Source organism: Ursus americanus, chromosome 5, assembly GCF_024610735.1.
Source record: "Ursus americanus isolate L20-20 chromosome 5, mUrsAme1.1.p, whole genome shotgun sequence".
Lineage (NCBI taxonomy): Eukaryota > Metazoa > Chordata > Mammalia > Carnivora > Ursidae > Ursus > Ursus americanus.
Window position 1 is genome coordinate 70,483,032 of NC_142131.1, and position 13,831 is coordinate 70,496,862.

Consider the following 13,831-nt stretch of genomic DNA (forward strand, 5'->3'; position numbering starts at 1 on the left):
CTGCCATGAGCCAAGCCCCACTGGGCTGGGGGAACAGGCGTAGGAGAGGACAGCAGATGAACTCTTTGCTAATTTATACTACTTAGTGTCCTCATCACCCTAACCTCATAAACAAGTGTTGACCCATTGGGATAAAGTTCTCAGGTGCCCCAAAGACGTAAAATGACACAGCTGGGCACGGTGGAAACATGAGAGCACCAAACTGAACTTGTCCTGATGGCTCGTTAGGACAGAGTCAGCTGTGAGCAAGAGAGGCAGAAGAAACAATGTCATTGCCCCTGAAGAACTTGCATCATGACAAAGGCTACAGGAAGATGGCAAAGAGAGTAGCAAAAGAAAGCTAGAGAAAATCCAAAACACTCCCATTAACAAATTCCTGAACAATAATCAGCATTGAGAAAACAGCATGGGCCAAAGCTAAGGTAAAAGAAAATGATACCTTAAAACCTGCTTTATCAATCTTCTTGTTTTCTATTTAGTGGGGGGGGGAGCCCGCTTTCACAATAGATAGAGGGGAATCTTTTAAAACTATGTACTATGGGGAAGATGTGAAGGCATTGGATGAAAACTCCGAATATCCTTTTTATTGCTAAAACTAGTTCAAAGCAATCGCTAGGACTACACTGAATATTCGACTAGAATATTGACTAGATTTTTAAGATCGTGAAGTAGGTACATGAAGATAAATATATATGCACAATGGAGCATTGAAGGAAATATATTCATTGAATGTGGTTATGAAATCTCACATGATAAACTGTATTTTTCACAGATATATACCCAAATACCCAAATCTGAACTTGATTTTAAATTATACAAGTACACGGTGCCACAAAAGTTCATTTAAAAGTGTACAAAATATGACCCTTTTTGGTAGGATGTCCACAACCCGCACCATTGCTCTAGGATAAATGTGTACACCCTAAAAAGAATTTCTACTTTCAGATGTAATGCCCAACTTTGATTTTCACAAGAATGACAAAGAAATCATTCTATTAGCTGATGCAATTTACTAAGTTAGATAATTTGCTGAATTTGTAATAATTTTGAAGTTACCATGCTTAGTTAACCCTAAATCCCAAGGGCATATTCATTTTTGTATAATAAATAATCACACCAAATAAAATAATAAACTATGGTAATGGCACTTTTTCCTCTTAATCATTAACTATCTCTCATATCCCAGTTAATTTTACATTTCATCTTGTTATAAAAAACATATCAAAGGGCTTTAAAAGACATAGCTTGTTGCAAAGGGAGATGATCACGCAATGGCTCGATAATGCAAAATAGGGGCTAAAACAAGTTTTTAAACGACATTAAAATAAAGAAGAAACTGACACAATTTTGTTAAATTGCTAAAAACATCTGACTTCCTTCCACATGACTCTGTGCTGGAGAAGTCTTGAGGTATCCTATACTTCATGCATTATATCTCTCCCTTCTATCCTTTTCTGAGAAAATCAGCCATGCCAACTTGGCCATGAAGAGTAGCTGGATCTTAAAGATGTTTTAGAACTCAGATATTTTTCTCATTCTTATAATGTGTAGTCTTAAAATGAAGCCAACTTTCATATGCTTGTTTGAGGGGGTCTCTGGTCTTTTGTTACAGAAGGCTTTTGTGCTGGTGGGGGTGGGGGATGGGGTGGCTGGGTGATGGACATTGGGGAGGGTATGTGTTGTGGTGGGTGCTGTATGTTGTTAAGACTGATGAATCACAGACCTGTACCCCTGAAACAAATAATACATTATATGTTAATTTAAAAATTAAAAAAAAAGAAGACAAAAAAGGAGGAGGAGGAGGAAGGGGAGGAGGGAGAAGAGGAAGAGGAGGAGGAGAAGGAGGAGGAGGAGGAGAAGAAGAAGGCGGCTTTTGCGCTAGCCAGAAAAAATAAATATTGCCTCACCTAGATCCTTCCTAATGAATTGACATGGACCAATATCAGTGCAGATGGTCTGTCTTCAGTTTCTCTGATACCAGTGAACAGTCTTTAAAATCAGAAAATTAGCGATGCTAGACCATGACTTGACACAGCAGGGATCTCAACTTCCATGTACTGTTCAAAGGGGAGAGTTCAGAGAGGCTGAGTCCACTTTCAAAACATCATCTAAATTGGGAAGACATTTATTGCTTCAGCCCCACCACAGAGCTAAAAGTCAGTGCTCTCCGAGTGTTCCACGCCTCTTTCTAGAAGGAAGGAAGGAGGGATGAAAGGGGGAGGGGTGGAGGGAGGAAAGAAATATAAGAAGCAAACAGTGACAGAACAGAAGGGAAAAACGATAGCAACACAGTAACAGTAGGAGACTTCAATACTTCATTTTCGGTTCCGGATAGAACAACCAGACAGGAGATCAGTAAGGAAGGAGAACGCTTGAACACCCCACCCAACAATACTCAAATACCCATTCTTATCAAATACTCATGCAATGTTCTTCAGAAAGAACCACACAGCAGGTCACAAAACAACTTTTAACAAATTTAAGAACTCTGAAGCCATACAAAGTAACTTCTCTGATCAGAATGGAACAAAAGTAGAAATCTAAGGTCGAAGATACACAGGAAAATTCAGAAATAGATGGAAGCTGAACCACCCACTCTTAAATAATGACTAGGCCAAAGAAGAAAACATAAGGGAATTCAGAGAATATCTGGAGACAAATGAAAACAAAAACACAACATACCAAAACTTATGTAATACAGCAAAAGCAGTATTAAGAGGGAAGTATAGAGCAGTGAACATTTACATTAAAAAAAGAAAAAAAACATCTCAAGCGACCTAACTTTACACCTCAGGGAACTAGAAAAAGTAGGAGAAATCAAGCCAAAAGTGAGGAGACGGGAAAGAAATAAGAATGATTAGAGCAGAGATGAACAAAATAGAAAACTAGAAAACAAACAAAAAAAAATCAAAAAAGTGAGGTCTTTTTTTTTTTAAAGAGTAGCAAAATTGACATTTCTTCAATGTGGCACCAAAACCACAGACATCACACAAAAACAGACAAATTAAACTCCATCAAACTTAAAATTTTCTATATAACAAAAGGCAGCTTCTGTAACTCAACAACAAAGAACCAAACAACTAATTAAAAAATGGGCAAAGGAATTGGATAAACAATTCTCAAAAAAAGATATACAAATGGCCAACAAGTATATAAAAAGATGCTCAACATCCCCAACCATAAGAGAAATGCAAATCAAGACCACATTGAAATATTATTTCTACCCAACAGGATGGCCACTGTCAGAAGAAGAGAAAACAGCAAATATTGGAAAAGACACAGAGAACCTGGACTGTTCCTGCATTCTTGGTGGGAATATAAAATGGTGAACCATTACGGAAAACACAGTGGAGGGTCCTCAAAAAAACTAATATTAAAATTACCTTACAATATCTAAAAGAATTCAAGGCAGGATCTCAAAGAGATACCTACACACCCAGTAACTATGAATGGAAGCAACTCACTGAATAGCCACTGGCAGATGAACGGGTAAACAGAGGCAGTATTTACATACAATGACATCTTATGCAGCCTTAAAAGAGAAGGAAATCCTATCACGTGTGTACAGAGCTTCAGTTTTAGAAGATGAAAAAGTTCTAGGGATCTGTTGCATGACAAAGTGATACATTTAACACCAGTAAACGGTACACCTGAGTAAATTTAATGTCATGTGTTTTTTTATCACAATTTTTTAAACCTATACTGATGTCTAGGTACAAATCTCAGAGAATATCATTTAATTTGTCTAGGATGCAGAGTGGATTTTTTTTTTTAAGATTGTATTTATTTATTTGAGAGAGAGCACACGCGTGTGAGTGCACAAGTAGGGGGAGGGGCAGAAGGAGAGGGAGAAGCAGGCTCCCTGCTGAGCAGAGAGCTCGACTTGGGGCTCAATCTCAGGACCCCGAGATCACAACCTGAGCCCAAGGCAGACGTTCAACCAACTGAGCCACCCACTGACACTGGGATTTTTTAATGCCCTCCTGGTTGTTCATCACCTGCTATACTGAACTATGGACCCAATACCACCAGATCTTCCTTTTTTTTTTTTTCCAAGAGAAGCCAGAATCAGAATTTTTATACAAACACTTCTGATGTTTTAATTTTGGCAGTGAATTTTTAAAATGCCATGCCACCCAAACACACCATGTGCAGCCTCTGGACTAGTGATCTCTGAGTTCCCTACTAGTTTACAATTTCTGTGGATCAAAAGTAAGTTTCCTGTATCTCAGTAGCTACCCTCCTTACCAGGTGACTCTCCTGGGGCTTTGGAATCTTTCCCATGGGAAGTAGTCATTGATAAACTGGGTCAGTTTCCACAAGAGGTGTGTCATGGTTACAAGTCCTCAGCTCCCCGTGGGTTATCATTTGGCCAGGAAGCTAGATCAGGGATCTCTGAGCAGCCATTTCAGGCAGAGAACCCTGTTGTTTAAACTGAATGTCGTGGGACACCTGGGGGGACTCAGATGGTTTAGCGTCTGCCTTTGGTTCAGGTCATGATCCCAGGGTCTTGGGATCGAGCCCCATGTCAGGCTCCCGGCTCAGCGGGGAGTCTGCTTCTCCCTCTGCCTCTCCCCTGCTCAGGCTCTCTCTCTCTGTATCTCTCTGGGTCCCAAATGAATAAATAAAACCTTTTAAATAAATAAATAAATTGAATGTCACGCGAACTCCTAAATACAGTTAATGTACAAAAGCTGAGATGTAAGCAGGATTGGGGAAGAGGGGAGTGAATGATCATGTTCTATTTCCTGTTCCATCAGCAGGCGTTCCCGAGTAGACTCCACAAAGCTTCTAGGTTTGGGGAAAAGCCTCAGGAGCTGGAGGAGTCGATGCATCAAACCGAACCTCTTTATCCCCTGCTCCAAACAGAGCAGCACTGCTCTTCTCAACGGTGCTGAGAATCTACTTCCGCTTTTGTTTGAAGGGGGTTCAACGGCTTTAAAGAAGGAAGTTTAAAAAAAAAAAACAAAACCCTGACCTAGAGAAGGGTATTTAGTATGCTTGTTAATTTTTCAGATGACACCAACAGTGATAAAACAAACTGCACAGAGGAAAATACAAGCACCAACGAAAAGTGAAGAGATAGGTGGAAAAGAGGATGGAATTCTGAGGTTATCAAGCAGACTAAATAAAATGCTATTGCTTAGAACAGACCTCCAGTTTGGGGGAAAGCACAGTAAACGTCAGCATGGAGATATAAGGCCCCTGAGCCTCACAGCCTGTTTGCTGACTCACCATATGGAGGAACACTCCAGGCTGGACTTCAGTGTCTGTGGGAGTGAAAAGCACAGTTAGCAGAGAGGTTAATTAAAGTCCTATAACATGAAGCTTGAGGACAGAATAAAGTAACCAACATTATTCCATCAGGAAAAAAATACTGTGAGGAGATTTACGATAAAAAGACAAAGACTGCGGAGGCAGCAAGAAAGAGATCAGTGGGACTACAGTAAAATTTAAGACTTTTGTGCATCAAAGGACACTATCAACAGATTGAAAAGGCAACCCGTGGAATGGGAGAAAATAAATGTAAATTATACATCTGAGAAGTGGTTAATATCCAGCATATATAAAGAACTCCTTAAGTCAACAACAACAACAACGACAAAAAGCCCAATCAAAAAAAGGATGAAGGACTCAGGCATTTCTCCACAGAAAATACACAAATAGTCAATAAACACATGAAAAAAGGCTCAATATCATTGTTAGAGAAATGCAAGTCAAAACCACAAGATACTGTTTCATATCTATTAGAATGGCTGTTATAAAAAATAAAAAACAACAACAGAAAATAAGTGTTGGCAAAGATTTGGAGAAACTGGAACTCTTGCCCCCTGCTGGTGGGAATGTGAAATGGTACAGTCAAGGAGGAAAAGAGCACAAAAATTAAAACTAGAATTACCATAGGAGCCAATACTTTAGTTTTGGGATATACCCCTAAAAGAACTGAAAGCAAGGACTTGGAAAGATAACTGTCCACCCACGTTTATAGGCAGCACCATTCGCAATACTCAAAAGGTAGAAGCAACCAAGTGTCCATCAACGATGAACGGTTAAACACAACGTGGTAGGTACATACCAGGGACTATTATGCAGCCTTAACAAGGGAGGAAATTCTGACACATGCTATGGATGAATCTTGAAGATATTTAACAAAATAAGACAGTCTCCAAAGAACAAAAATCGTAGGATTCCACTTAGATGACCTAAAGCAGTCAAATTCAGAGAGACAGAAAGTAGAATGGAAGTTGTCAAGGACTGGTGAGAGGGAGGAAAGAGGAGCTAGTGTTTAATGAGAAGAGAGTTTCTATTGTACAAGACGAAAAACCATGGGAAGAGAGAATTGTGGTGATAATCGTACAACAACGTGACTACCACTGAACTACATACCTCTTTATAAAATAGTTAAAACTGTAAACTGTGTTATGTCAATTTTACCACAATTTTAAAAATATTTCTTGGGGTGCCTGGGTAGCTCAGATGGTTAAGCATCTGCCTTTGGCTCATGATCTCCAGATCCTGGGATTGAGCCCCGTGTCAGGCTCCCGGCTCAGCGGGGAGTCTGCTTCTCCCTCTCCCTCTGCCTCTCCCCCTGCTCATGCTCTCTCTCTCTCTGTGTATCTCTCTGCCACAAATGAATAAATAAAACCTTTAAAAATTTTTATTTAAAGACAAAGAAAATGAGACTCATGAATGTATATTGGCCCATATGCCAAGTTAGTCTCATGATATCCCAGACAGATGGACTTCACACATTTCCTTTTCACGGTATCTTCCCACTTGGTAGACATATAAATCTGTAATCCGTCAAGGTGAACTCTGAGTATACCTTCTCTGACAGGACTGATCGTGGGGCCTCTGACATAACGGGGAAATCAGGGAGGAAATAAGAAAGAAAGCTTAGAAGGGAAGGGTGGGCACAATGAGGTGAGGAGAATCATTGAAAATGTTTCAGGCCAAAAGGATTTCAGTGAGCCTGATTCTCAAACAGTACGTGCCAGGCTCCTTATAATAGACACCAGACTACCTATTGTAACAGGAAAGATAAAGTCAACTGGGTAGTATGTCAAAATGACGTCTTCAGATTCCTAACAGGACAAATGTATAGGCACCAGGGATTGCTTATCAGACTCTCAAAGTGATACCAGAGAAATTAAAGGATCTCCTCCAGAAATGTCAACAAAATGCCTCATGGATGCTTAAACAATCTTGCAGTTTGGGATTGCAATGGTTTTACATGTTTTAGACCCTTGAAAGTTCTGGCCCCATGTCTTCTAAACAAGCAAAAATTCTGATTGAATTTTTCATGTCCCCTGCTTCACGGGGCTCTGAGAACCTCACACTTGCTGGGCATGGACAGCCCCACCATTACACATGCTTACAGGAGCTTAAATATCAAAGGACAGTGAGGAATATGACACTGACAGTGAATTAAGGACATACCAGATTTGATAACTGAAGGAATGGAGAATGAATAGCAAATCCACAACAAATAAAATCCCAACGAAAGAAGGTGGAAAAGCTCAAAAAATGTATTTTATGACAAATGTGAAGAATTTTCAAGGAGCCACTGTGCCGAGTAAGCTTTTGACAAGGTGTAAGTATGTAAATATTCGACCCTTGGAACAACCAGCTTCAAGAGCAGATTCACAGCTCCCAAGTTCACAGTGGTGCCAGAGGGTACAAGCCCCCACTGTGCCTGAGGTCAGCAGTGAAGGAAGAAAACAGACACTTGACCCCTCATGGTGGGGACGGGGTGCGGGGAGAAGAGCAGGAAGACTCACGAGGAGCTGCCAGTCAGCACCATCAGCAAGCAGCCCCCCTTAATGCCGGCAGCACAGTGGTACCCAACCACCTGCCCACGTGCCTGCAGAACACACCAGAAAGACAGACGGTGTCCAAAGACATGCCAAGTGTCAAAGACCTGTCCAGGTGGGCAACAGGTAATCGACCTATGTGTTCTTCCTCTTTAAACTAAAACTCTTCTTGATCTCCAGCTGCTCAGTATTCACATCCTAAGAGCCACATTACATTTCCTAACCATAGCCATTTCCATGTTTGGAGTTTAGACAAACCCTGACCTGCGTAATGTTAACTGAGTTTACAGCAACACCCCATAAGACCCGTGCAACTACTATTTCTTGCCATTCAACATTTCCAAGCCCTCCTACATAACTGCTAGGTTTTATCCAAAGATGGCTATCAATCCGTAGAAGCAGGGCTTCCAGAGTAATTGCCCACATTGCCTCTTTTGAGTAGAGGTCACTACAGCTTAACGCACTGTCTCTCTAGAATATGGAGAGGAATGAAACCACAGTTTGTAATCAGATCTCTATTTGCCCTGACAACCTAGCAATAAAGGGGAGTAAAACATGCATGACTGTCAAGTCTCCAAAGATGATTTTAAATGTCCTGCTCTACGTTGTGGTGGTCTTTTCTACTGAAACGTCATCAACTCCTACTTGATGAAATGGAAACGTTTCAAACCCTGAGAATACCTGGACTTCTGTTTCCTGTTTCATTCCTCTAAAAGTATTTTGAGATTCGGGTGTGTGCAATTCCTGTTCAGCCCAAGTCAAGGCCTGGGTCTCTCTTTTGCCAAACCTCTATAAAGAAAACCTGGGTTCAGAGTTAATGCAGATCAGTCAAACGGGGGTTGGGGCGGCTTTTGCAATGAGACACTCACTTGAATCCCATGGGTATGTGTCACTCACTAATTTCAGGGCCTTCCTGAGTTTCTTCACCCCTCTACATCTCAGTTTTCTGTCTCTAACATGGTGCTGGTAATGCTTACCTCCACTGCTTGTGGGGATATTAAAAGAGGTAATGAAGGCTTCATGCTTGGCATAGGGCCAGGCACATAGGAAGTGTTTTAAAAACCAAAGGTAGGGGTGCCTGGGTGGCGCAGTCGTTAAGCGTCTGCTTTCGGCTCAGGGCGTGATCCCAACGTTCTGGGATCGAGCCCCACATCAGGCTCCTCCGCTAGGAGCCTGCTTCTTCCTCTTCCATTCCCCCTGCTTGTGTTCCCTCTCTCGCTGGCTGTCTCTGTCAAATAAATAAATAAAATCTTTAAAAAAAAAAAAAAACAAAGGTGAAGGAGGTTATGAAACTTCTGCCCTCTTCTGAGGAGTAGGTGGGGGGGGGGAGTGGAGAAGGAATATCACTGCAAGGTACACTGACATGTCATAGGTTCCCTAAGACATAAAGCTACTACCTTAACACCCTTTCCAGTGGAAACCGAATAGATGCAAGGACCCATCTTATTCAGGCATCATGCTAGGCAGGTAGAGAAGGTCCCCATAACATCAGGACTCCAATGGGTTCCATTCCATTTAACTTGGACTTAACTTCAGACATATTCAGATGCAAGGATGAAATCATTTCTTAAATTAAAAGAACTTGAAAGGTATCTTACCCCAAGTCCCTAATAGGAAGGCAAAAGGATCTCCATTGTCTCCCATTCCCACTCACGTTGAAACTGCCATGTCTAACCGGAAAGTATTTATCCCACCTGCGTCTCTGGGTGAAAAAAAAAAATCATCCATTCGTACAGTGGTCTAGTCTTTTAGACCATTTCTAATCAGTTTTCTTCCCATGGCATCAAAAAATGATAATTTCAGGCCTGCCTTGAAGGATAAACTGCAGCCAGCTAGCAGATTCAACACAAGCCCAAGGTCAGCAGCACACCAGTGAGAGCACTGTTCATTACTTAGACATGAGAAACGTTTGACACGACAATGAAAAGGAGAGTTAATCCATTAATGAATTCGGCACAGCAGCATCTGGAGGGGCGGGGGAGGACAAGGTACTGAGTGGGTTCAGAAACCAAGGAGACCTGATGAACAAACAGGGTCATCGCCTACATGTTTCTGCTTCTCTCCGTAAGAGGTGAACTTCCTTTGAATCCCGTCATTGAAGAGTGTAACCCCTTCCAGCTCTGCGCCTCGGGTGAAATGCAGCATAAATGAAAATTTAATAGCTTTCCACCTGCAGCACCTGTGCTAACAAATTGTCCCAGGCTTCAGACAAGTTGAAGGTGTTATAGTGTGTTATAGACGGAACAGCTGGTCCGGTCTGTGTTCATTGGTCGAATGGCTTCTGTAATCCCAGCTGGAGCCGGAAAAGATTCTCTAGAAAGGTAGTTAACTCGAAGCTTCCATGCAAGAAGCATTTGTCATCTCAATCACTTTGTGGGACGCATGCCCGCTCGACTGTGGCAAATGATGAGAAAGACCACCCCCAGAAAGAGGGACGATGTTAGTCAACACATCCTTCCTGAGGTGACTCAGCCAGCCTCTGTCACCACTACCTCAGGTTGTCCAACAACATCTGGCCCCGAACCTGACTCATTTACCCAACACCCTCCTTGGAATAAAATGAACGCTTGGTTACTCATGATCCATTTTGGTCCTGTTCCACTGCACGGTACTTTAGCTACCTATTTATTCTATCGATGGAGAATACATATCCTAGGTCATTGTATCTACTCCACAAAGTCTGTAAGTATTCATATGAACAAAAAAAGTATTTTCAGGAGCAGAGCGGTAGAAACCACATAACAACCCAACTAACTGCAAAGTACTTTCTTTCTCCTAGAATTATTACATCAGGGGAAGTGAGCATGTATAATGGAGATAGCGTATTTTTCACATAAAATGTTTGTTTGTATGCATTGGCTGAAATGCGCCCTATCTTTTCATGCAATTATTGGTTAGTTAAGAAAGCTCTTGAACTGAACTGTTTCTTGAGGTCTGCTCCTTTGTTGATTCCTACCCACTAACCATTACTGAACTTAATTCTACCCTATGCCAGGGACTCTCAGCAAAAGGAAACAAGAATATTGCACCTACGCAAAGCTGGTGTTCATACTTGCTCTCTAAAACTTGTAAACCACACACTTAAAACTCAGTAAGTACAAAAACCAACCGCTCATGCTCCGTACCTACCTGAATTTATATTGTCCCCATTCTACTCTTGGCTTTGTCTTCCATTTCTAGATCTTTCCACATCCTTTGGCTTTATCTTCTCAAGGAACAAATTAAATGGCGTTAGTGAACACTCACTCCTATGTCGTCCTCCACTACACAAAGCATCTCATGCATTTTCAAGGTGAGCACCTTATCGGGGCTTCCCCTGACTCCCCATGATGAGGAGAGGGGAAGTTCAAAGTTTTCCATGACCATGAGATTGGATGCAAAAAAGCCACCCAGACTTGTAGACTGTTCTAAATTTTATTCTCAGAGGAAAAAGATTTCTTTAAATGATGATCATTTAAAATGAGAATCTTTTGGGAATGTACTTTACCATCGCTTCAGGGAAAGGCAAATGACACTTTGTTTCCTACAGACATTTTACAACCTACAAACTGCATCGGTTAATACTTGATATTCAGGGCAACATGATGGCCCCAAAACTGTTAGGCAGATTATTATGAATGACATAGCCCAAGACGGTAGCCTACAATTCCTACCTATTATTGCTTCTGTCCTCATAGCCTAATCATTATTCCTACCCATAGCTTTACAATTTAATTTTTTATCATTACCAAACCATCAGACATGGATGTGAAGCCAAGTCAAACAGGAAATTATATTCCATTATTATTTTTGAACAACTAATAGTTCTCACTTGAATGAAATGAATTTTAGTTTACACCAAATTCAATAATACACCTCTAGTCTGTAATTTCCGAGCTACACTCTACTTACTGGAAGTTGAGCTCATTAGATTTGTGGACTTCAGCACATAAACCCTAAGCTCCACTTTCCAGTTCTGCCACTAACTTACTATGTAATCATGCCTAAGTCATTTTTTTTTTTTTGGTTTGTCTTACTCCATTTGTAAAATGGCAATAATCCAAATTCTTCAAGCCAGGGATCGACCTCATTTTGGGATTGGATTTAAATCTATGTTTCTAGAAGCCCTAAAATTCTGCAGAGTTGTTACAGGTGTCACATTCAAATATTTCATCCAAATTTTTTAACTTTAATGGATATTTTTAACACTGTGGGAATATACTGGGAATCACTAACTCGTATGTGTTATATATCAGGTTTTAACACGTTTCGGTGAACCCCTTTCCAAGATACTGCCTGGTTAACTCATTCTTGTGTGTAAAGTTCAGTATAAAGCTACTTCTGCCAAATCCGTGCATATAAATGACCTTTCTTTAAATACATTATTTACTAGTAAGGTTACAGTTTAGCCCTGGTCTTTTTTTTTTTTTTTAAGTTAGTACTTGCCTTATACTCATTTCTTTTTTCTTTTTTTTTTTTTTTAAGATTTTATTTATTTATTTGACAGAGAGACAGCCAGCGAGAGAGGGAACACAGGCCGGGGGGAGTGGGAGAGGAGGAAGCAGGCTCCCAGCGGAGGAGCCTGATGTGGGGCTCGATCCCAGGACTCTGGGATCACGCCCTGAGCCGAAGGCAGATGCTTAATGACCGAGCCACCCAGGCACCCCCCTTACACTCATTTCTAAAGATGTATAATAAGGTCCTCAGGAACATGAAAGGTTTTGTCAAGGACTTTATGCTAACTCGTCCCTATTGGACATGTGGGATACCTGGTCTTATTCTGTAACCTGTGAGCACTGCAACAAGATAGGGCCAGGGGTGTAGCAAGAAATTACGAAAGCCAGGTTATAAATCTGGTTGGTTAATGGCGGATTTTTCAACCATGTTGGGCAATCGTGCTGGATTTTCAGGGTGACAAATTTGGATTGTAAAGTGTTAGCAGAGACCCCACTTTGGGTTATATATAATCAGATTGGATCTCACACAGGTAGAACAGAGGAGAGTGGAGAAAACTCGTTCCCCAGGCTGACATCTCCTGGTTTCGTGTGCTAAGTACATGTGCTTTGAGCTTATCACAGTAAACTATGCCTTCCAGAAGGCTTGCGTGGTAAGAGAACTCAGTTTTCTCATACCAATAACCCAGTTCTATAATAATGTGCTCCTCCCATTTTTTTTTCCATGTAAGATTCGGATTCACCTGCCTGGAACACACTCTCATCATATAATAATCAACTCTTCAATGATAAATTAATTTCCAACAGATAATATCTTGATATTATTGGCATATCCTTTAGTACTTATTAAAGGTCTTGTGTGCTTCTTGTCTGATTTTGATGTTTATGATAAGAAATATAAGCAGTAGGGGCGCCTGGGTGGCACAGCGGTTAAGCGTCTGCCTCCGGCTCAAGGCGTGATCCCGGCGTTACGGGATCGAGCCCCACGTCAGGCTCCTCTGCTATGAGCCTGCTTCTTCCTCTCCCACTCCCCCTGCTTGTGTTCCCTCTCTCGATGGCTGTCTCTATCTCTGTCAAATAAATAAATAAAATCTTTAAAAAAAAAAAAAGAAATATAAGCAGTAGTGGAGATATTGTGGGTGGTTCAATTTTGAAATGAAATTTCCCACGATACCTCCCTTGGGTTTCTGGATAAATAATAATTACAGAGTGTCCTGAGGGCATACAATACTCTGCTGATATCTTCAACTACCTGTCTACTGAATCAAGATTGCCATAATATATATGACAGCATGGAGTTCTACAGAATACTCTATCAGAAAATAGGATTCAAATGATTAAAAAAAAGTTTAAAAATTGCTATTTTGAAGATATAACCCCTGATATTATTTTCAAGCCATCCTGGTCAGTACAGCCAAGCCTCGACTGTGTAGTCCAAGCTCTATTTTGCCCCAGCTGTGAGTAAACATCACTAGGAAGACAGGGAGGTTTCTTACCTCCTGCCAACCTGACACACGGTTGGAAAAGGACAAATATGTGGTCAGTGCATAAAACGAGAAAAGTACATTTCATGGGGAAACATGA